Raw genomic sequence first — 25,184 nt, 5'->3', positions numbered from 1 at the left:
CAAGATCGCTTGCATGGGGGAGAGAGAGAGAGAGTAAAACTTTATTCAATCTAAATAAAATAAGGCACGATGGTTGGAGCCCCTATTCCAGGGCCCCACTGGCACGAGCGGCTCGCTGGGCTTGGTCCAGAAGAGCCAACTGGCTCTCCCGACCCTCGTCCGCAAGCCATGCCTCCCACTGCCCATTCCTCATTAGTGGATGTTGGTGTAATATGGGACTGTCTATGTGCGGCGGCCTCCTGGGGCACTCCCATGTGATGTGTTTTAGTGTGGGTGTGTCTGTGCACCACGGGCACTCGTCAGTGAACCTCGTGGGGTGTATTCTGTGTAGGTGGTGCAGGTTGGGGTATGTATTGCATACCCCAACCCACGCGCGCATTGAGGTTGCTGCATAACGATCAAATTCCGGGCTCCTTCAGATCGGACACATTGAGAACATTGGCTGTATTCTTGCCCTTCGGCGCCCTTTTGTGGAGCGAAGTATCTAAACGATGGCGGCATGGGGTTTATACTTAAATCGGACCTTAGCCGTCGTCTGCTACGGCAGGCCCACCACCGGCGGCGCCACCGTTGAGGCCGCGCCGAGCGGAGGAGGAGGGAATGGCGCTACTTAGGGAGATTGACGGACTTTACATGGATGGATGGATGGATGGATGGATGGATGTTACGAGCGTCCCCTTTGGAACGGGGCGGTGGCTTGCGCCACCAAGCTCTTGCTACTATGCTGCCTAATATCCTACCTAGGTTAACCAATGAAAAAACAAAAAAACCCCACTATGAACTACCACGTCCAAATTTTCTGATACCCTATTGCGAACTGTGCTTTTGTACGTCTCCGTCTTTTGTCGTTTCCCTACTTTTCTTCCACCAATCCTCCAATCGCCTCTTACTGATGTCTATTGCGGACTTGTTTGCTTTACCACTGCTCCCGCTGAACCCAAGGGCTTCAAGGAGGCCAGTGGTGCCTAAATCGACCGCTGGATAGACGTCTTCACATTCTAATAAAATATGCTCCGTCGTTTCCCTAGCTTTACCGCAGCAAGCACATGCTTCTTCTTCCTTCTTATATCTCGCTTTATAGGTGCGTGTTCTAAGGCATCCCGATCTCGCTTCGAAAAGTAATGAGCTTCCCTTTGAGTTATCATAAATGGTTTCTTTCCTAATTTCGTTTTTTCCCCTTAAGTAGTTACTAATGGCAGGTTTCTGCCGGTCTACTGCAGCGCCATCTGCCGCTGCAGCCTGGAGTCTGCTGGCAAGAAAAAATAATGGTGCAACACGGGGCCTCTGGGATCAGCGGTTATGGCTGTCGCGGAGGGCGTGCATGTGCAGTCACCCGCAAATGTTTACAGGGCACGGGTTTCACAAATGCGTATTTCTGCTCTATTAATGCGTACCGCTTCTAATTTAATGGATCACAGTGTAACTCGCAAGAACTGCTACGGATCGAAGCTTTTAATTAGGCTACGTGCAGAGGCTTCGCGGAAATTTGGCTTTTTCTCCAATCCCGCGTCTCGTGAACTTTTGCGGGGGACTGTACGTGCGGAGCTCGCAGATTGCTTGCTGTGGTTTTTCCTGCTGGGTTTGTAAATGTCTTTGTGTGTACGCGCGCATTGAGGTTGCTGCATAACGATCAAATTCCGGGCTCCTTCAGATCGGACACATTGAGAACATTGGCTGTATTCTTGCCCTTCGGCGCCCTTTTGTGGAGCGAAGTATCTAAACGATGGCGGCTGCATTCATCACAGAGCAGTACTTTTTTTCTTCAGTGAAACCTACACTCTTGAGCATAATTGCACCCTTTGGGTCGTGTCCTGCCATGCAGCAAAAATCGTCGTCTGGTCCGCATTTCCTTCCATTTACGCTCGAGCCGCCCATCGCCGCACCGCACGCGTGCGGTCGCGCGAAAGATTGCACGTATCAAACACTTGTGGACAAATTTCGGTTTACAATGTGTAAGGTATACGCTGTGCACACAGTGTAAATGGTAATTTGTGCACAAGTGCTGGATACGTGCAATTTTTCGCACGACCGCAAGCGTGCGGTGCGGCTTGCGGCGATGGGCGGCTCGAGCGTAAATCGGCCCTTAACGCTGTGAGCCCGGTACTTCCAAGTCGCGAACGGCATGCGCGTTATCAGCGTGACGGAGCATTCTCGACAGGAAAGTAGCGAGCGCAGCGTTTTCAGGAAAGGAAACGCAAGCAAGACGGATGACGATTATTGTGTGGCAAGATACGACCCAAAGGGTGTACATTTGTTTCAATAGAGTTGCGACCGCTTTTCTGGCTGATGCAACATGAAAGGAATCCCGTGCAACCCACCAGACACACTGCAGGTGCTCCTTCCAGACTTCTCATCCTAGTGTGTTTCGAAATACTAAAAACATGCGTGCTTACCGAACGCAACGAGCAGACGAGCGTTTGTCTTGTGCAACCGAAACGCTGAGCGCGCGATCAGGAACACTGCAGGATCTGTGGGTGGAAACGTGCAAGCTTAGACGGCGTTATTAATATTTTCTAACAGTTTGTATTGTTTATTTTTTGCAAAATATAATTTAAATTGTGTTTTGAGAGCGTTTTAGCTTATAGATGCAGAAAGTTTTGCATAAGGTGTTTAAATTTCGCGCGCTAGGCACGCTGGTCGATCGCAGCGCCTATCTGGTGTACTCTCGGAAGCATCCCCGGTTGTCCCATTGTTTTGCTGTACGTACGAGACTGCGCCATTCCAGTACACCATAGTAAAGCACACGGAGGAAGGAAACTAAGGAGAGGCCCTACCCCCTCCGCGCGCTAGGAGAAAAGTGTGGCGGAAATGACGTATAGGTTCTCATTTCTTTTGCTGCTTTTTTATTTTTTTTGCTGCATGGCCACGCCTTTTGGGCCACAATGGCGGCGTTGTTCTGATTTTTTGAGCGCGCACACGTGTTGCTCTTGTAGGTTTCGTGCCGTGGCAAAGGCGCTGTGTGGGCGGGTTTGCGTTAGTCACCGTGTCTTGTTGCGCTGTGTTACCTGCACCGTGCTCTGCCGGATGTTGCGCGAGCGCGCGCGCTCCGCGTGCGAAACCACGCGCAGCGCGGCGTGGTTTCGCGAAAGATGTAAACAAGAGAGGAGGGTGGCACAAAAGGCGGAGCATCGCCATGAGCAACGCCAACTTCCGGCTTCACTTTTGCTTCACAAAGAGTGACGTCAGGGCCTCTCCTTAGTTTCCTTCCTCCGTGGTAAAGCAGCACCAGGTAATGTCAAACATGGCGGCCGGGATGTTTATCGGCGCTCGCAGTACCAAAAAGCATAGGAAGGAAGCAATATCTTTACTGAAAGGGGTTGGGATGAAAGGTTATGAAGTCCAGGGCTCCACTGGCTGCTGCCGCCTGCCTGACGTGATCCAAAAGCGCAAGCTGCACCTCCGGGTCAGAGCTGGCTAGTGCCTCCCATTGCTCCAACGTGTTCGATAATTGAAATTTACCTAAAAAGGTATTTAAATTTGGTGGTCTATTTTGGCAGCCCCACGCATAGCCTTTGAGATTCGTGGCTATTACTGAAAGTGAAGCGTCGCTGGGACGTGTTTGGATGCCTTTTCATCGGGCGAGGAGGAACTAAAGCCCCTGCATCTACGCTACAACCTGGCCGGCGGTGGCGCGTAGATGCAGGGGCTTTAGGAGGAACGGGCGCGCGGCGAGCTTTTCCTCCTCTTTGGCTTGTGCTATCCGGCGCAGCCACGGGCGCAGCTCTGCTTGAAAGTATTGCTGTCGCGTGCTGCGGAACGATTTCGGAATGTTTTAGATCGTACTTTGTGAAATTTACGCACTTTACGTTCATATAAGGTCGTCAAGGAAGCCTTTCGGTGCATCGGTAACTACAGTACGCGGAAATATCTCTTGGGGGCGCAAACATGTGACGCGCATTATCAGGCGCGGTGTGTGTATGTGTTGTGAACTATTTTGCGTATATCGGTTTTAATTCAACGAAGAGAACCGGTGTCTCTGCATTACCAGCATTACATGGTAAATCTGCTCACTATCTGGTCGCTTGGCATAGGGACTAAAACATAAGAGCGCATGCTCGTGTACGGCCAACCTAAGGCAACCACAAAACATCTAAGCGGCAGGCGCTATCAAATACTTGTGATACATCGGCGTCGTTCTCACACATTGCAAGTCTAGTAGGCTTGAAATCACTATATGCCTAAGCTAGCCTTGCTGCATGAGGCCGATGGAACTGCTCAACACAGCGATCACTGCGGTTGGTAAACCAGCATGATTCATATATAAGCTGTGTGCTTCGGCATTACCTATTTGCCCTGTAGAGCCATAATATACGAAAATGATCGCATAAAAAGAATGCGATGGCTATTTTTGAGGACAATATTTCCTTGGTATTCGTGCGTCGTAGAGAACTGAACGAACACAATCGAAAAAACAAAAACAAATTCGGTTAGCGCCCTCTTTCCCGAAAAAGGAAGAGAAAACAGGCTAACGTCGCAGTACGACCTCTCATAGTCACGCCGCACAGCGTTTGTACATCTATAAACGTTGATGCCGTATGCGCTATGTAGAACAAAGATATCGTAATCCAGCACCTACCACTGCTTGAGACGCTCGCGCAGTTCGTAAACGGTCGCTTTGCTGGACAAGCTTAATCCACACTGTAAGGTTTGCTGTTATTACTAACCAAAACTATTTTGTTCATGGGTGGAAACATCCACCGAACCAAGTAGTCAGGCAATGTAATCTGCAGCTAACAGTTTTAACGCTTACCAAAGTATAACAGCACAGCTCCTATCGTTGCAGAACGGTACCCGTGCTGTTACGATCATCTCGTATGTTTCATTGCTCCTAAACTGCAGCTTAGAACCAGAGGATAATACTGCAGTAAGGCCATATTCGTTAATGGAACATTCAGAAATACACAATTGATCTCCGAGGTTGATTGTAGGCTCGAATATGCGCGCTGAGTGCTACGTCCGCCTCAACGCCAGCAGGAAGTCCGGCCATACCGACTTAAACCACTTCAGTACGTCTCACAGAACCATGTACCACGTAGAATACGTACGCCATAATAAATAGACCGCGCGAGCTCGAAAACAAACGCTAGAAACTAGAAACTACTGCCGTGCGTATACCTGCCATGCAAGACGGAGCGCTCGCCCAAGCCAGCATGCCGACTGCCCATAGATGGCGCCACTGGTAACAATATGGTGGCGCCCATGAAAAAACTGTGTGTACGTGTAGCGGAACTCGGCAGCGTGCAGCCGGTGCAGCTACCAAAGTGCAACGGAGACCAACGTCACAGCACGTTGCGGTGAGTTTCGCAAGTGCATTTTAGAGCGCAGCTCTTCCTGCGTCGGCGGCGTTATCGGCGCGCGTCACTCGTGGCCAGTCGACGCGCGCCGTCGGCTGCTCTCTTCGGAGGATGCGCAGAACTATCCCCAACCCGCGCGCCGCTTTGAACGGCTGTTATATGCTGTCCGCGTACGTCATGGAGGCAGGAAAACACTGAGGAGAGGCGCCTGCGCCCCTCCGGGCGCTTATAGGATCCATACAGTCGAGTTTGCGGCTACTCTGGCGCCATCTGCCGCATCGTTGTGAAAGTACTGGGAAGGTGGCTCGGCCGGCTCGACGCGTATTGCTTCAAGCGCACTGCACTTCGTGTTGGACATGGTTGGGGCCGTTTTGCTTTGTTAGTTAACCCTTCCCTTTTTTTCGGATACGTCGTCCAACAGTGCAATGGCATGCGCCTCAAGCGCAAGCGTCGAAATTACGGAGGTGCGAAAAAAGTGGAACTGGCGATACTGCTGCATAAGAAGCCACGGCAGCCACATTTCGATGGAGGCGAAATGCGAAAACAACCGTGTACTTAGATTTACGTGCACGTTAAAGGGCCCCTCATCAGGTCTGGCCATGTTGAGCTGACAAGCGCAGAGCATACATTGCGCGATAACAATCGTGTCTGCAAATTACTACGTGCTACGCGCCGCGGAAAGATCTGAAATTTCAATCCGAACGCCGTTTCTCTCTTCACTCGTGGCCGCCGCTCTCCAAGCGGGACGGTGACGTAATCGTGCCCCTGCGCCTACGTAATCGTGTCCGCAGTGTGACGTCGCTCGTGGTGACACGTGACTTCAAAAATTATTCAAGACATCTGTTATCTGTGCGATCGTTGCTTGAATTGACGAATTGAAGTTTAGAGAAATAATAAAACACAAACGGAATTTCTGCGTGTTGTTTTACTTCGCACTGAAGCAAGAGATTTGTACTTCCGCTTCGTCTGCTTGTTCCCACGGTCGTGCAGACACGTGCGCTGTTACCGAAACTGCCATTTCCTACCGTGTTGCAGCGCTTGATCATGCTCTGCGATCCGCTTGTTCTGCCTCAGTTTCGTGTAACACTGATTTATTCGCAACTTTCACAGATGGTAGCGACGCCATGCGGCAGCCGTCGTAAGCCTCAACGAGGGGATGCCCGCGTTTCGTACCCGTGTCGCCCGTGTTCAGTTAGTGTGGTGCGCTGGAGCCTTTGTTTTGTATTTGATTGGGGTCGCTTTCTACAGCGGTATTTCAGAGCTCTGCAGTGATCTACGCAGCTGAGGCACAGGTTGCCTTTCGCAGTGACACTGTTTTGACGGGTTACGTGTTTGATGAAATGAGCAAGACGTACAAAAGCAACAAAATGTGCTGTGTGCCTCAGTGCACACGCCGTGCAGCCAAAGGCGAGGTAAGCATTGACTCGTTTCCTTGCGAGGAAGGAATGAAAAAGGAGTGGGCAGTGAAATTGCGCATTGGGAAGCCTGTCACGAAAACAATGCGTTAATTGCATACTCTTCGAGAGCTGGCTTCTCGCACGCCTTGCCATATCTCGTGGCGTCGTTTCCTTGGAAGTTTTGCGTCAGCAGTTTTTCCATTTTGTTTTGCCAGCTGTTTGTTGGTGATGGCGCAAATCTACGATGTGTGGCACTTGCTTCCTGTTATTCTGAGCATTCGCTCTCTTTGCCACTATTATTTTGCCCAGCAGTCTCGGCACAAATTCTAACTGCGTGTACTGAGCTCATAGCAACCATGTCCTTATAAAATTTTGCTAGCTGAGCACTCAAATGGTTCATATCAGCTCTGTAAATTCTTAACTTGTCCCAGTCTCTGAATGCGACTTCATAGAAGAGAAGTTCCTCAAACTTTTGTGCATGCTGGTTGGTGAGGATATGCACAATCAGGTACGGCTTACAGCCTGTGTTGCCTGCTTGCTTGCCTGCTTTGCAAGAGCAGTGGCCCTGTAAGAAAAAAAAAAAAAAAATAGTTGCTCCAATGCAGGACAGGCACTCTTCATGTAATGTGAATAAACGTGATGTATTGCTCATTCTCCCGTTTCATTGTGTATCTTTTTTTTTCCTTTCGCGCTGCCTTCGTGCAGTATTTTCTTAGCGGCTTTTCGCTACTGGGCTCCACAAAAAAAAAAAAAAAAAAATTCATGTAAGTATTGGAAGAACCACTTTTGAGGTGTGGGCAGGCGAATCGAGTTCTACGGTTCATCAGAGAATGACCAAATCAATGTAATGCTCCTACGGTGATGAAATCAGCTTTGTGGCATCATTAAACGTTTGCCATGTGCTGTACGACTGCATAGACGATGCTTTAGCAAATGGGTGCGAGCGAATACCCTTTGTTTACTAGCGCATAAAGGCAGCATAGTTTGCCAGGCAACGCGAGGCAAGGGTTCGGACACCGAAGCCGCGGCAGTACACGGGGCCCCTCTTAACGTGTAGCCGTGCTCACAGCCGCGCATCGTAGCAAAAATTCAGACGACGTGAAGCAGCAACTCGTGGTCCCTTTACGCATAAACCAGTCTGCCTGGAAACGCACATGTGTCGGACGCACTTGCAGGCTGAAGAGCGCAGCCATGTGCTCGCGTGTTCAAACTAAGAGTGGACAACTGAATATGTAGTACACGTACACCATGCCACACGCACCAGCAGCAAGCTGTTCATTTTCACGGAGCGTTGGGGCCCGCTCACGCCTCTGCAGTAAACACAATGAGCTGTTTTAATTTCCTGAAGTGCGGCCACTGAAGCCTATTCAGTGAGGGACTCGCAAGAAAAAACAAACAAAGCCAGTAAATAGCACATGTACCCATCTTTATGGTTTCGTCGCTCCTAAATTTGAACCACAGCTCGTGCGGTTTCTGCCGCACTTGTGATGTTTGCAGGCACAATCCTTGGACGGTGTACGACGAGACTGTGCATTCTTTCAAGCCGCAGCAAACGACGTGTCCTGCGTTCAACACTTCTTCCCCTTCAACCAGTCACCGAACACGCGTTTCTGAACCCCCGATGTGGGTCATAATACATCCCAGAGTCAGTGGTCTTTGAAATGAAGACATGACAATACCACGCTGCGGCCGGAAACACTGCGATCCGATGCAGCGTGTACAGTAGCCGGTGGCGTCTACACGATCCCCTTAACGACAGCCATATTGAATTTCGAGTAGCGCCACCTATAGGCGGTGAAAGTTGCGAATACCGCTGGTAATGTGTCCTTGTGCACAGCGCGCAAAACCGCGCGCTGCGCGAACGAGACAAAAGCTCGCGCGCGACGCTGTCAGCGGAAGGGCGTAGCGCCGAAAAAAAAAAAAAAGCGAGCAGAAAAAGAAATGAAGGCGGGGCCTGTGACGTATGCATCACGCGATCCACGAGGTTCCGCTATGGGAGAACGCAGAGAAGGAATTTCGCTTGCGTAGGCTGGACGGGGCGAGTGGAAAGAGCGTCTTGCTTGGCAGTGGAACCCGCCTACTGAAATCATGGGTTCGCGGCACTGAAATATTTCTATCTCGGCTGTTAGGTATTAATGAGCCGATTTGAAAAATTTTTTCGCCAGAACGCTCCCTAGAGGACATGCAAACAACTTGCAGCGTATCTCCGAAATTTGCTATGGGGCCTGGTGAGGGTCCCTTTAAGACGAAGCTTTAGCTCGAGTGCACTGTTATCTAAACACATGTAAAAGGAGAATTCTTTTTTCCCGGCAACCACTGCACCAAACTTGATGAGGTTTGTTGCATTTAAAAGAAATACTGAAAGTCTAGTTACTGTTGGTTTCTAACTTTTTTATTTAGGTTGTCAATTTTTTACTAAAGATTGGTAAATATCGCCAATTTTCAGAAAACGAAACTCATATCACATCTAAAGCGGACAACATTGATATGTTACACATGAATCTAAACAAATTTGTAGTGTGTAAATATAGCTTTTGCACAACCCTTGTACACAACGTAACAAAATTACGTAATATATAAATTGGCATACCGTATTTGTCCGCTTTGATGATCTAATGGATGCCGCTTACAAAACTGCGATATCTATTCTTCAGAAAGGGTTATTAATTTGTAAACTTTGTGCTTCTATTTATTTCGAACTTTCGAATTTTTGAAAATTGTTTCAACAAAATTAAGGCCCAAAATCGAGATTCCACTTCAAGCAGTCGCTATGATTTAACTTTATTTCTCAAATGTAACAAATTTGATTAAGATACAGGGGTTATCTCAGAAAAGCGGTTTAGCGTTTTACATGTATTTGAAGGCCGCGTCGGAGTTGGGCTCGAGCTAAAGCTTCCTCTTAAGCTCCCTCTGGAACCCCCAACAACAAACTCTTAAGCCTTGGCGTCCATAACACGTTTGAAGAGTTACGGGAAGCACAACTAGCCCCTCAACTCTCCCGACTTGCACAGACTACCACTGGGAGAGACCTGCTGCGACGCCTTGGGCATGCTGGCCGCCTTCGATACATCGCCGAACAACAATCTATTCCGCCCAACCTCCGGGTGTTACGATCGGCCTGCAGGGGTACTGCTCTGCAAATCTATCTCAGCCCGCTGCAGTTGTTTCGATCGACCCGCGGGGGTGGCGTACTTCAGAGAACCGGCGACAACGACAGCGCTAACCGACCGTGCACTTCCTTCGGAGAACTGGAGACCACAGCAGCGTTAATCCACCATGCGCTTCCTTCGGAGAGTCGGCGACGGCTGCAGGGCTGGCCACATTTGGCGGACCGTGTATTGTTGGTTGATTTGGCGTGGCCTTCACGGTCTGTTTGCAGCGAGAGGGCTTCTTTAACAAAGGGTGTTTTTGCGGTGCGTTTCCTCGCGCCCCAAGATTCGTCACAGTCTGCTGACACTCGTGGCCGCTGCCGGAGAAGTCAGCTCTGGAATTAAAAGGCGCCGGCTGGGGTCAAGCGTGACAATCTGGCTACGAGGACCCGCTCAACCCGGTGGGTTCTGGGAATCCAAAGTGCGTTTGTGAGTGTGTGAGCCCTCCCCTTCAAAGGCGGGTCGACTACATCCCAACGACTGTGGATGGTCCGATTAGACGAAGGTTGGACACCAGTTTTCCCTCCCCTAGGGATCTAGGGAGGACAGAGGCTTTTTAAGCAGCAGGTTGTCGGCTGCTAGGAGGGTGCTTGGTATTTAGAGCTCGTGTGCTGTATGCTTCGTCTTTCGTGCTCTTTTTTGCAGCCATGCTAGGCTGTTGAAATGTATCTCCTGTTTTAATGTAAATATGTAAATAAATCCTGTACTCCTAGTCCCGACGAAGAGCAAGATCCTCCCTACAAGCCCGACTACAACCTTGACACGGGCTAGCTACAAAGTAGCTCCCATACCAATATGGACCTGCAACTTCATCACGGGTGACGGGAGGCTCGAGTTGAAGTTCTTCGTAAAAACTAGCATCAACACAACATATGTAGATGCAGCGCTGTATACCGGCAATCGCAATAGGGCTGTAGCCACAGTGGTAGACCATCATCGCGAAATCAGCAGCGCATCCATTCGCTGCACCTCCGTCACGGAGGCTGAAGAAACGGCCATTGTAGCCATTGCCCACGGCAACAACCAGAGATGGTCGCTGAACATCCTTACGGATTCTCAGGTGGCCTGCCGACATTTTCCGCATGGGCGAGTCAGCCGAACAGCAGCGAGTATTCTCCTTGGCGCACCAGATCCTACCGACCCCCTAGATACACGAAATCCACCCATCCGGCATAGCATAATATGGACGCCGGGTCACATGTGACTGGAAAGCAAGCGGGAGGGAGACAGGGTGGCTCGAGGATACACAACAGACCGAGCACCCCGTGATCCTGCCCCGGAGGAGCCTACGCCGGTACCGGGCGACTATGCGGTCCTTTTAAATTACTACAAAGGACTCAGGCGGATCTACTCCCCTCTCCATAAAAAGCTAACAAAGGGGGAGGCTGTCAGCTGGCGCTTAATCTAGACTGGTACGTACCCAAACTTACACATTCTTAATAAAATGCACCCAACGGCATACCCCGCGCGTCGCCCATGCTGCTCTGAGAAGCCAACGCTTTTACACACCACCTGGACATGCCGGGCCATCACCGGACTGCCCCCTATAGACCAATCAATTGGTTTTTTTTCTCTAAAACCGCTGTGGGCTGCCTTGGCCGCCCCTTTTCATTTATTTTGTATTAGCTTTTATACCCGTTGTACCTTAACGGTGGTGCGGGTTTGCCCCTACTTTATTTTCCTTTTATTTTTAACCAAGGGGCCACATAAAGACCAAGCAAGTGTGGCGCGGTGGGAGGGGCTGCTGGCCAGCGACAGCCTTGACGATCAACTCAGTTTGATCGACAGGGCGCGCAGGGCAGCAACTGCCTGTGGCGCCCTGGACTGAGGGCAGCCACCTCCGCTGGAATGGGACCCATGAACCAAGTGGGCCCCGCACCACCAACCCAATTTATTCCTTCAAATAAATGTTTCTCCCCCTCTCTCTCTCTCTGCTGCGAATGGCACTTCGCGTGAACGTCCAGGCCGGCCACTTCTTTCGCGGAGAGAACATGTGAAGTAGCGTACAGCTTGTCTCCGCTGGTTAACGCAGCAGCATGAAAGTACTCTCCTGTTCCTTTAATATGTCTAAACCCTCAAAAAATATTTGCGACAACACCGAGGACTACGTTAGCACCTTCATGTACACACATACACACACACAAAAAAAAAAGCACGGTGAATCACGGATATACGTGCGGCTTTCGGCGACATGTGCGCGAAGTTTAAATTTCGTGGTCTTCCCACCTTCCCAGTGTCGCGCCATCCTCCACAGGCGGCGCTGTGGAGGGTGGCGGCACAATTTATGATAACTCCAAGCAATGCTCAAAGGGAAGCTCACTACATTTCGAAGCGAGATCAGGATGCCTTAGAACATGCACCTATAAAGCGAGATATAAGAAAGAAGAAGAAGCAGGGTCGGATTAAGAAAAATGGGGGCCCTGGGCTAATGCGCATGCAGGCTCCCTTTCCTTATACTGACCCCCCCCCCCCCCTCTGTCACCTGCTACGCTACTGGAAATATGCCATGTTTCATTTTAATTCCACCAAATTAAAAAGAACGAAGTGCGATCAACGGGATTATTATTGTTGTTATTATTAAAAGGAAAACAACAAAACTTGCTTGAAACGCGTGACGTTGTAAACACCAACACATATGTTCACTTTGTGATTAATCTGCATTCTGTTTTCAGCAAAAGCTAGGCTTTAAGGAAAAGTTTAGTGCACTGAAGGCGAACAAGAACGTAGAAAAGAAAACACAGCTCAGATGTCAATCCTTCTGAAGCTAGGATTTGTTTGCAACACTGAGTTTAATCCCGTGAGGAGATGCATGGTTGTATCCAAAACATTCTTTATTAAGATTCAAGCATCAGACTGCAGTAATCGTTATACACGTTACTCTATAAATATGCAATAGATACATACAATACTTAAGGTAATGCAAACACCATAAAAATGCACTAGAATACAGATGAAAATTACCAACTGTAATTACAAAACATTATTTGAAACTATTTTCGTTAAAGGTTAGACAAGTAAGGACGACACCAAATAAACGTGGCACTATCAAAAACAACAAAAATGCAGTTGTTTATAAGCACACTATATATCACAAGAGACGAACAACAAAGATTTGCATATCTTGAATTACACTGCTCAGCGTTTCATAGGCAACGTGGAGGCTGGGAAGCGACACAACGAACTTATTGGAACTATTCATGTATAGCGCAAACAGTCCTCTTTTAAAATGGCATCTTTCGCGCCTTCGGTTTGGCGAAATCAGATATAGTCTGTTTGAAGGATAGATCGCGGAAGAGGTCACTTTCAATGGACATGATAGCAAGCGAGTTCACCTTGTCGTCATGGAAGCTCTAACGAAGCCGATTTTTTTATCAGCCACAACTTGGAGTTGAGTTGAGTTGAGTGGTTGTAGGCTACTGGTGGGATTAGCCTTGCAGTAGCTGCCGGCAATTGCTCCACCGTAGCGACACTTAAAATACATAAATCATATAAATCAGACACAGACCTCACAACTACACTACACATAGTCACACCTAAGGTCACCATGTGGAGGCCAAATCCGTGTCCTGCAGGTAATTTAAAAGAAGGCGAGAAACCTCCTTCCTATCTAACCGGTTCCCGCGCGGGAAAACAATGTCCTGTATAGAACTGTGGGGAATTCCTGTCCTCTTGAGGGACCCGAATAACACGCTCCTTTCCGCGTCATACAGAGTACAGCACATAAGGTAATGTTCTATGTCACCGCACACACCACACGTTGAACATAATGGTGACAACGCCAGGCCAGTCTTACACATCCACGCAGGGGTACGAGCAGAGCCCGTGCGAATGCGGAGCAGTAAAGTGGCTTGGTTTCTTTTGAGACCCTTAGTCACACATGGCTTGTGAGGTGAGCTCCACAAAGAGTGGAAGTGGCACGACACCGCTTCTCGGAAGAGTCTCTTGTCCTCTTGAGGCACTTTTCTCAAAGGATTCCCAGACAGCGCTCTATGGGCAAGGCTGTCCGCCATCTCGTTGCCTATGATACCTATGTGCGAGGGCACCCATTGGAATCGTATGGAGAAGCCTTTGATAAGGAGAGTGTGCACCGAGCGTAGGGAGCTTAGACATAAAGCATCAGTAGGGAACCCATACTCTAACCTTTGAAGGGCGGATTTCGAATCTGTAAGAATGACTACGGGTTGAGGCGTACAAAGCCGTAGCTTTTTTAGGGCTGCCTCAATGGCAACGCTTTCGGCCGTTGTGGAGGACACGATTGTAGTGAAGCGAACCGACCAATCATACTTTAAAGCGGGAATATGAAAAGCAGCTGCACTAGATCCTCTGACCTTGTCCACAGAGCCATCAGTAAAAATTTGAAGATGACGTGCATATTCAGTTTCAAGATGTTCCAGTACGAGCGAACGTGTTGCCGCCAAAGGAGAACTCCGCTTAGCACGAACGTGAGGAATTGTCAACGAACAATCGAGGCTCGCGAAAGACCAAGGTGGATTCAACCTCTTAGTTCGACCTCTAGCGTCAAGACCCAGGTAACCAATAGTATTAAGGGCCAAGTACGCTCGGGACTCGGATCTCTTTCGAAGGCTCTGTAGAAGGGCTCGACCGGCTATCGTCTGTTTGAGGCGGCCAATTTGCATCAATAGCCTTTGTGAAGCGACTAGGCTAAGAGGTCTCGATAGAGACTCATAAAGTACTGCATTATTAGGAGCAGACTGCGGAACGCCAAGAGCCCTCCTTAGGCCCTTTCTGTGCAAAACCTCAAGTCGTTCCAGCTGTGATAGTGAGGGGGAAATTAAAGGGAGCTGGTACATTATTCGACTCGTCACTAGTGCATCGTGCAGCCTGATCATTGAAGAAGGGTGATTTCCCCATTGCTCACTTGCAACTCTACGGATCACATTGAGACGCGGAGATAGTGATGTCACAATAGAGTCCACAGCTCGTCGCCACTGTAGACGGTAGTCAATAATTACGCCCAAAAAGCGTTTGTACTTCAATTGACGAAGGCAAGATTGATCAATGTCTATCTTCAGCCGCGCATACCGTCTTCCTCTACCTGGAAACATGATGAAGCCAACTTGGAAAACGCTCGTTCGGTCTCACAGTTTGCCACGGGTATGCTTAAGTACATTCGCAAAGCAATAGAAAGGTTCGGAAACACGTCAATAAGCTTTCTTTCGTGCAGCAACTTCATTATTCCAAGGGGCTCGTGTCCTGGCACACAGAGTTGTGCAGAAAGTTCGCAAACTGAACGATTTCAGCGGAAAATGCTGGCTCCAAATCATTTATGTAGGTTTTCACCAACTTCTCAGCCTGCTGTACCAGAGAGGCCTCGCTCCCAACTTCTGTCAGCAATCTTAAGAATCCGAACCTTTCGCAGAGTTCAGTGTAGGCAGCCTTTCGCACTCGCAAAGCAGAGCGTAGACTGTCAAGTACAATATTGTACGTCTCTACGATAAACTTTTTTCTACCTTGTAGCGCACTATCGCTTTTTCCGTCCGGGTGCTTACTCAAAACGATGCGTTTGCCCTCATCCTGATAACATTGATTGGTACTTAGCGTGCATTCTCTCTCTTCGAAGGTATCAAAGAGAGGTCGCAAAGAATTAAAGCCTTCTAGAGAGCTCAGCAGGTCTACAGCAGTTTAAATGTGTAGGCCTGGTTTCTGAAGTGCTACGCTCGTTTTGTCAAAGCGCTCCAAGATTTCACTCCAGAAAATCGCCATGAATGCAGTCTCTAGTTTTGTCATTTTTTTGAAGAGAGAGTTCGCTTCGTTCCTAGTGTCACCGTTTTATTCCTCGTTCTTTGATACAGCTTCAAGGCAACACAAGACTGCATTGAAATTTTTCAGAATGGCCTTACATGATTCAGCGTGTCTTGACCACCTGGTCTCAGAGATACTTTTCAAAACAAGCTGCTGGCCAGTTCCGCCCATGCTGTCCAAAATATGCCTCCATTGCTTAGGTGAGGCAGCAAAGAACACGTACAGTCTCTGAATTACAGTGAAAAATTTGACTGTTACTAGCGCCAAAGCAGGCGTTCACATACGCATAGAGTTCCTTGTACAAATTCCCTCCTTCTCCGTACAAACTCACTCCTTCTCCCGTTCCAGTCTCGTCTTCCTATTGGCTAGGAGCAATCGTCTGTTCTGGGAGGTTCCCGATTTTTCTTTCGGCCCGGCGACACCGAGCGCGAGAACGAAGGGGAGAGGGCGACTCCTAGCGCGGGGAAGTTACGCGCCCTCGGTCGCCTCTGAGTAATCTTTTTCTAGTTCCTTCTGGAAAGTTCGGGGGCCAGTCTGACCTACTTTTTCCGCTGAGCGCGCGCGAGGGTGCGCAGCCACTAGGCAGGAATGGGCCCTGGAGACAGGCCTTTGTGTCCAGCTCTCCAACTTCCCCCTTCACTCTTCCACAACCCTAGCCCGAACAGTGAACATTCCATGCCCCACGGCACGCGGACAAAAGCACGTGTGACGTCTTCTTTCCCTTCCTGTCTAGACTCTGCCATCAGACTCATCATCATCTGCTATCGGACTCATCCTCCACCGCCCAAATTACCATCACGATAAAGAAGAGTCTGATGGGAGGCACTGTTGGGTACTGCAGCACATCCTTTCTATGAGAAGGACAGCGGCGGAACTATTTGAGAGGTAGAGGGTGGCGTGGTGGTGACGAGGGGCAAGGGAGATTTAGGTCCTCATCCCACATTACATGTTTTAGGTTTTTCCCTCTTGCCCCTCCTCTCCAGACAGCACTGGGCAGATGGACTGACAGGAAACCACGAAAACTCTTCCAAGCAACGCACCTCGCTTCGTAAGAAAGAGGGCCCCGTCGGGGTGGCGGAGAATTACCGTTTTTGCATATCGACAAGCTCTCCCCAAATGATCAGGCTAAACGCATGCTGTTATATTAGGCGCGTCCACCCGCGTTCTTGCCCTCCTCCACCCTCGGACGCACTCGCCGGCCTGCCGCTTATGTGACGGCTCCCGCGCCGATTACGCTCACGTTTTATTCGTTTTATTCATTTTATTTTAACGTGCCGGCGATACGGTTCTAATCATTCCCCGCGAAGCCTCATCAGCGGGAGCAACGGTAGAAATGGATCGCCGCCATTCAGCGGGAAATTTCTTGTTCTCATCCTTTCCTTTGTCGTCTCAGTGTGTTTTCCACTCGATCATATTTAGACGGGTAAGCGACGAAGTTCGTCTGCACTGCAACATTCGGTTTAAAGGCATTTCGCTAAAGTTCTGAATGCCGTTTGCCCCAGCTACTGTTTGCCGCTTCTTTACCTCGTTGCGCTAGCTAGGCAGCACGACTGCACGAGCGCATTGTGTTGTATGTTAAAGCTACTGAAGCTTGCAAGAACTGAAATTGTTGGTTTTATGCGGCCCGGTAAATCCTCGCACCAGCTTTCGCGCACTTCATGTTTTTGCATCTATTTTATGCGTTGCTTCGCGCATGTTAAACTATAGCTAGTTGCTTCATGCATAACTGTTGTTGATTTTTACAGCTTTCGTATACCTCTACTGTCCAAGGAAATTTTCGTGTCGTTGTGTCGTTGTGGAAAACAAAAACTCCCCATACGTGCGCCGATCCCGGAGATAGTGTAATGCCGGGCCGACCCGCGGCGGAGGTGATGCAGGAGTTAAGCACTCCCCATAGCGGGCGGATACCGATGATAGTGAAATGCCGGGCCGACCCGCGGCGGAGGTGAAGCAGACATTAAGCACTCCCCATACGTTGGCCGATTCCAAAGATAGTGCAATGCCGGGCCGACCCGCGGCGGAGTTGAAGCAGACATTAAGCACTCCCCATACGTAGGCCGATTCCGAAGATAGTGCAATGCCGGGCCGACCCGCGGCGGAGGTGAAGCAGGCATTAAGCACTCCCCAGCGGTTCCACAGCCACCGTAATCCTCCACAAAGAAAGCAACAAAATCCCAATAAAGAAAGGCGTCAGACAGGGAGATACGATATCTCCAATGCTATTCACAGCATGTTTACAGGAGGTATTCAGAGACCTGGAGTGGGAAGAATTGGGGATAAAAGTTGATGGAGAATACCTTAGCAACTTGCGATTCGCTGATGATATTGCCTTGCTTAGTAACTCAGGAGACCAATTGCAATGCATGCTCACTGACCTGGAGAAGCAAAGCAGAAGGGTGGGTCTGAAAATTAATCTACAGAAAACTAAAGTAATGTTTAACAGTCTCGGAAGAGAACAGCAGTTTACGATAGGCAGCGAGGCACTGGAAGTGGTAAGGGAATACATCTACTTAGGGCAGGTAGTGACCACGGATCCGGATCATGAGACTGAAATAACCAGAAGAATAAGAATGGGCTGGATTGCGTTTGGCAGGCATTCTCAAATCATGAACAGCAGGTTGCCACTATCCCTCAAGAGGAAAGTGTATAACAGCTGTGTCTTACCAGTACTCACCTACGGGGCAGAAACCTGGAGGCTTACGAAAAGGGTTCTGCTGAAATTGAGGACGACGCAACGAGCCATGGAAAGAAGAATGATAGGTGTAACGTTAAGGGATAAGAAAAGAGCAGATTGGGTGAGGGAACAAACGCGGGTAAATGACATCTTAGTTGAAATCAAGAAAAAGAAATGGGCATGGGCCGGACATGTAATGAGGAGGGAAGATAACCGATGGTCATTAAGGGTTACGGACTGGATTCCAAGGGAAGGGAAGCGTAGTAGGGGGCGGCAGAAAGTTAGGTGGGCGGATGACATTAAGACGTTTGCAGGGACAACATGGCCACAATTAGTACATGACCGGGGTAGTTGGAGAAGTATGGGAGAGGCCTTTGCCCTGCAGTGGGCGTAACTAGGATGATGATGATGATGATGATGATGATGATGATGATGATACGTAGGTCGATGCCGAAGATAGTGCAATGCCGGACGGACCCGCGGCGGAGGTGAAGCAGGCGTTAAGCACTCCCCATACGTGGGCCGAACCCGAAGCTAGTGCAATGCCGAGCCGACCCGCGGCGGAGGTGTAGTTCGCCATTGAGGGGCCCACATACACATCTTCGCTGATCATCATTCTTCACAGAGTAGATGGGTACTGAGATTTTTTTTTTTTTTTTTTTGAGGTGCGAGGTTTTCAGCCTGCCTCGTTTGTAAAGGGTCTAAATCACGCTGTGTCTTATCGGACTGATACCAAGCAAGTGCTTCTTTAACAGCTTTATTCTTTTCGCCCGAGAGCTTGTTAGATATCGTGGTTTTTTGGGAATTATGTTTAGAAAATAGGTAGTTCAGGGCGCGAATTGGTTTGCATATATGGTATTTTTGTTCCATTCTCGCTTAAAAGTTCGCGTCCGGTTTGGGAAGTTATCACACCTCCATACTTTCTGAGCAGACTTTCCGCGCCGAGTGATTTGTTCGTTTCGCAGCGCAGTCCCTTTTTGCATGTGAATTTTGTAATCAACTGAGTTCTTTCTTATTATGCTTATGACGTAGAAGACTAAACCCGGCCTTAATTGCCGGCAGCACTCATCTACTTTGACTGGCGCTGCTCTGCCTTTAAATTTATCATGTGGCATCTCTCTTTATTAACATTAAAAAAAGTACTGAGAAGTTGGTCAGACTTTACCTTTGTACGTTTCCAAGCAGTTCCCTTGGGGAACTTAAAATTGCAAGAACTGCAGCGGGAACGGCTGTTCACCGGCGTATGAAGAAGAATTGCATCGGCGGTACAGCGCTAACACGCGCTTTTATTAACCCGTACGTTTGGTGATTTCTTTGACTGATGTACGCGTTCCCATCAATAAATTCGCAATTACTCTTCTTGAGGCGACTTCGACTGCACTTATTCGGCGATGTCACATGTATTCATCGGCAGAAAAATCACAACGGCATATGCAGACATCGCACCGTGCTGATTTGTTTGATATGAGTCTGCATTAACGACGGGTGCTTATTATTGAGGTACAGAAGCAGCATTACGGCAAAGGTAGAATTAAAAAAAAACGATCACGACATCGCATTATTCAACAAAATTTATCGGCTAGTTAATAGGAGCTCCACTTCATGTAAAGGGGGTTCATGGCGTTTGTCTGCGGGGCACACCTAACGCGTATCTGCACCATGTTGTCCCAAACACCGGTAACATCGTGTTCATACCCGCTCCCACAGAGGTGAGTGTCTTCCCTACAGCTGTCACCGCAGAAGAAGCAGCCTGGCACTCCAACAAAGGAGAAATTGCAGCTGCGAACTGCAGCCATCCTTGCTGCAAATGGCTGTCGTCTGCTACTGCTCCCGCGCGTACTGTTGGAAGCGTCCGCTAGGTGGCTATCAGTGGCATAGGCGGTGCACGAGGCGTATAGCAGCATAGGGAGTGACCATAAACGCATCATTTTGAAATGGGTTATGTAGCTGAGAAAGATAGCAAGGAGCGCAAAATGGTCAGTCCAAATTTGAACGCTGAACAAATAACAAATATAGTCACAAGAGTCAAGGAAGAACTTGGCAAATGGCCAAGTAAAGAGTGGGACTATAGTGAGCTTCTAAGTGTAATAACGACAGAAATACGGAAAGAGAAGCAACATGCTCGTTGGAAAGGAAAAAACCGAAAAGGTAGTGGAACAGGGAGATACGAGAAACGATCACCGAACGATAGAAAGCATCCCGAGAGCACACGCAGAAAAAAATAAAAATAAAGCCCAGTTACCGCAGAATGAAGTAACCAGAACATGGGAAATATACAGGTAGAAAAAATTTATGGTTCAAATACTGGTTCAAGCAAAATAAAAGGTGAAAGTTAACGTTGGCTGTCAGAAATACGTGAGAAAGAGAAGGCCGCACCTAGAATATTTTGGAACTACATAAAATTATTATGCAGGAAGTCAACAATAATACAACGACATATCCTAGACGAAGATGGAAACAAACTGGAAGGGGAAGCGGCATTAAATTACATCCGAAATATAACAGCCGAATCTTTCCAAAGCAATGACGAGGTTGTACCTGAGGAAGAAAAGAGCATGAAAGAGAACTATATAGAAAAGGTACTGGTGCTGACAAATTTCAATTGGAAGAAAGCCGAAGAGAAAATTCCTAAGCGCACAGCCACGGGGCTAGACGAGGTTCCCGTTAGACTGATTAATGAACTAAGACCATAAAGTAAGGAAGCTCTGTAGAAAACCGTAGGAAAAACTTTAAAAGATATACGAATACCAGAGAGTTGGCGACAAAGTAGCATTAATTTAATTTATAAAGGTAAGGGGGAGAAAGATAAAATTCACTCGTATAGACCGGTGAACATTGCATCGGTAATATGCAGGTTAGCAGTGCAGGAAGGCAAAGCTGCAAGTATGAGCAGAGAATGGCACTTTGGGAGAACTTCAGAATTTCTTCAGAATAGGTAGGCGTCTGGATGATAACTTGTTTGCCCTTACTCAGTGCAGTGAAATATCCAGAGTAGAAAAGAGACCGTTATACAGGGTGTCCCACGTCATCATCATCGTCATCATCATCAGCCTGGCTACGCCCACTGCAGGGCAAAGGCCTCTCCCATACTTCTCTAACTACCCCGGTCATGTGCTAAGTACACTATAAGAAAAGTTTACACCCTTTGGGTTGTATATCTGCCACACAACGATAATCGTCATCTGCCTTGCTTGCGTTTCCTTTCTTGAAAACGCCGCGTCCGCTACTTTCCTGTCGGCAATGATATGTCATGCTAATAACGCGCATGTCGTTCGTTACTGGGAGGTACCGGGCTCGCAGCGTTAAAGAAAGGAAATGCGGACAAGACAGCAGATGACGTTTATCGTTGTGTGGCAAGATACGACTCAAAGGGTGTAAACATTTCTTAGAGTGTACTTTCGCTTTATTTCTGCAAATCTTGACAATAGGAGGACACGTGTATTAGAAGCACTAGCGGCGGCAGCCTCATCCGTATTTTCTCACTTCAACATTGTTGTAAATTTCCGCTGCAAACATCATGCACACACACAATATATTTAAATATACACACAGGACAAAGTTTATTATATATTTGAAAGAGATGGAGGTAGCAAAATAAAAATTATTTCTGAAGGTATGGATAGCCTATGACTAAAGAATGAATATGTTGCTGTATGTTCACCACGCTTTAAATTGCTTTGCGCGCTTTTTTGACCATGAAAAAAATCTATAGACTTCAGTGACCCCTTCGGCAGAGTCTTCTATCAATGGCGTGTGAAATGCACGTGAATGATGTGTGTCTCAGTATTGCTTCTCTTTCCAGTAAGCAATGCTAACGACTCACACACACACACACACAAAAAAAAAAAAACATTTCTAAGAATTTCCAACATTTATTAGGGATGGAAACATCGTCACTTGCTCGCAAAGGTCATAAATATATACAGGATGTCCCAATGAACTATCATGCACCAATATTAAAAAAAAAACAATGCGTTACTCGAAGAAAACCTAGCGCATATTGTTTACAGTGCAGTGGAATAGCTGACAGTAAATGTTTCGTTACTGAGATTTAATTAGGTAATCGTAATTAATTATCTAACTTGATACGTACTATCCTAATTATCAGTGTCAATGGGGCATTTGAAGGCACAGCCAAGGGACATCTGAATGCGGTATCTTCAGCGACGTACTAATTGCATACAAATTTTTTTTCGACTGATAAATAAACCCCGCGAATTATGGAGAATACCACGTGACTGCGCTCCCACCCGGTTCATAAAGCAGCGCCCTCGAACAAGCTCCCTCTGAGCTATCCAGAACAAAAAAAAAAGGAAATAAAACCATCGTGATCGAGCTAGTTCCTTATCTGCCGCGCCCCAGCTGAAGTAACACGCCGTGTTTGGTGTTAGTTGAAAACAAGCTCTGATAGCTGTTGTCTTAGAGTAGATAAAGTACACGGATGCTTTTTTTTTTCGCCACACAACTTATCACCACAAAAGCGAATTGACTACGTCAGTGCAAAGGTTTAAAGGTGCGTTTTGTTTCGTCCCAGTCGCCACGTATTTCTCTAATGAGCAGAAGGTAAACATGATCATTGCCTTGGATCTGCAAATGGCAACAAGAGGAAGGCCACAAATATATATATATATATATATATGTATATATATATATATATATATATATATATATATATATATATATATATATATATATATATATATATATATATATATATATATATATATATATATATATATAAATTCATGGAAGTGTGGCCGTAGACCAACCGCATCGACTATCATCAGAAATTATGAAAACCCGAGACACACCGGCAGCTTCCGGAAACAGCGGAGGAGGACTCCATCTTTGAGTCCTAGCCTACGCACGGATGTTCTAGCATTTATGGCCCCAGACCCTCATGCTAGCACGCGGTACGTGGCCGCCCAGTTACCAATTTCCAAGTCATCAGATTGGAGGATTCTAAATGACGGCCTTTCACCCGTACCTCCTTAACCAGCACCAATGCCTGGAAGATAGGGACCTGTAGAATCGCCTAGGTTTCTCGAATTTGGTCCTCACAAAAGCCGATCAGCCACCGGACTTTTTGAGCAACGTCACGTGCACAGCTGAAGCCACTTTTTGCAGAAACGCCTAGGTAGATTTGCATAATGCACACTATTGAAGGGACTCCAATCCAGACTGGGTGAAGCGCAATCGGCACCAGTACCAGTGGTCGCTCATTGTGTGGCTCAGAATTTACGCCGGTGCTATAATCGGTCCCATCTTCTTAGATCACACACTGAAAACCAGACAGCGTTACGCGGACGAAATCCTTGAAGGAGTGGCGGATGAGTTTCTCAGCGAAGTCCTGCTGTCACGTCTTCCACTTCTGTGGTGTCAGCAACATGGGGCGCCAGCACACAGCAGAAGCCGGGCGCGAAACTAGCTGGGCGCGACTTTTCATGCGCAATAGATTGGAAGACATGGGCCTGCAAATTAGCCGGCTAGGTCATCTGACCTCTCTCCACTCGATTTCATTCTTTGGGGTTATGTGAACGATCGTGCTTACATGATCGAGATGGATGTCAGATTAGTTCAAGGCAAGGACAACGGATGTCTCACGAAAGCCACTAAAGATGTGATAAAACGGACGCAGTACTGCGTAGCTGCAAAAGGAGACCTGTTCGAACACGTCCTCTAAGCAGCTGGTGTTCAACGGAGCTTACGAATTCATAGATAATAAGGGCACACTGAAATCTGATGTATCTTTTTTTTTTTTGTGCAGACATTTTGATTGCCAATTCGGCTCATTTAGAAGTGGTACATTTACTTTCCTACACGCATCGGCTTTGCCTTTTCTCTACACGTGAGTCGCTTCCGGTCTGTTTATTTCGCTTTTATTTTTTGACACGAACCTGTTTTTGCGACACGTATCCACTTTCATGAAAAATGAAACGGCGACTTTAATTTGGCTTTGGTCCGAAGCAAGTCTCTGGCGTAAACTACAGCTTCGCGCGCACGCTTTCGATGCGATGCGAGCTAAGCCGGGATTTTGAAACATTCCGTGCCTATTACATTGCTTTGCGCATTTCGTGCATGGTAAGAGCGGCACTTCGGCCGCGTTATCAAGCGGATTTTGTTATCAATGCGATCAGTCGGCCTTGAGAGACGGATAATAAAGTTCAGTTGCAGTATTGAAGTTCAATTGCACTTTTGGCAGATCAAGTAGCCCGAATCAATGTCTAGATCAAGACTTGAAAGACTACTGCAGACTTGCAGAGGTGGGAAAATTTACGAACTATTACCGAGTAGACTCGGTGTGCTATACGTATAAATACCAGTGATGAGTGCACTGAAGAACCAATGTGGCCGAGACTCCGCATGCAGGTGGCGGAGAGGCCAGACCCCCATTATTGATTTATTTTTATTTAGCAAATACTGCCGGCCTGTATTACAGGCCTTTGACAGGAGTGGGTAGCAGAAATAATAAAAACACAGAAAACGTACATTGCAACATTATCAGTGCTTCAAGCCGCTTTCTGTAGACCCGAGTGATCTTCATTCGGACTCTAGGCGCATATATTCCCGGGTTTCAAAAGTGGAAGGAGGGGGGCAAATGACCTACTTTGCCCCCCCCCCAACTCCTGAGAGTGGGGGGGGGGGGGGGGGGGGGGGCATGGCCCGGAAAGGCAGTGGTCCCAAGTTCGAGTACCGGACCAGGACGAATTTATCTTCAACTGCGAAGTTTTTCTTTCGATGAACCCGTACGGGTTTCCTTTGTAGCAAGTGCTACGATTGGGTGGATGTCTCATTTTCCCTTAATTAATTACTTCTCTCCACCTTGCGGGTTTCGGTTTCCGCAAACTATTACGTCAGTTGACGCTTAAAAGTGTTCGAAAAATGTCTGAATTTACTGCTAATATTG

The 25,184-nt window shown here is 47.8% G+C and overlaps 1 long non-coding RNA gene across 1 annotated transcript in view; it reads left to right on the top strand.

Annotated features, from left to right (window-relative positions):
* Positions 1–5,129: 5,129 nt before the first annotated feature.
* LOC140215306 (uncharacterized) overlaps positions 5,130–25,184 on the top strand; it is an 81,233-nt gene continuing 61,178 nt past the window's right edge. Inside the window, exon 1 of the long non-coding RNA XR_011892261.1 lies at positions 5,130–5,294. This is a non-coding gene — a long non-coding RNA (uncharacterized lncRNA). The remainder of the gene's footprint in view (positions 5,295–25,184) is intronic.

The sequence above is a fragment of the Dermacentor andersoni genome, chromosome 1 (genome assembly GCF_023375885.2).
Source record: "Dermacentor andersoni chromosome 1, qqDerAnde1_hic_scaffold, whole genome shotgun sequence".
In the NCBI taxonomy this organism is placed as follows: Eukaryota; Metazoa; Arthropoda; class Arachnida; order Ixodida; family Ixodidae; genus Dermacentor; species Dermacentor andersoni.
The sequence above is the reverse complement of the archived record's forward strand: the minus strand, read 5'-3'. Positions and strand labels throughout refer to the sequence as shown.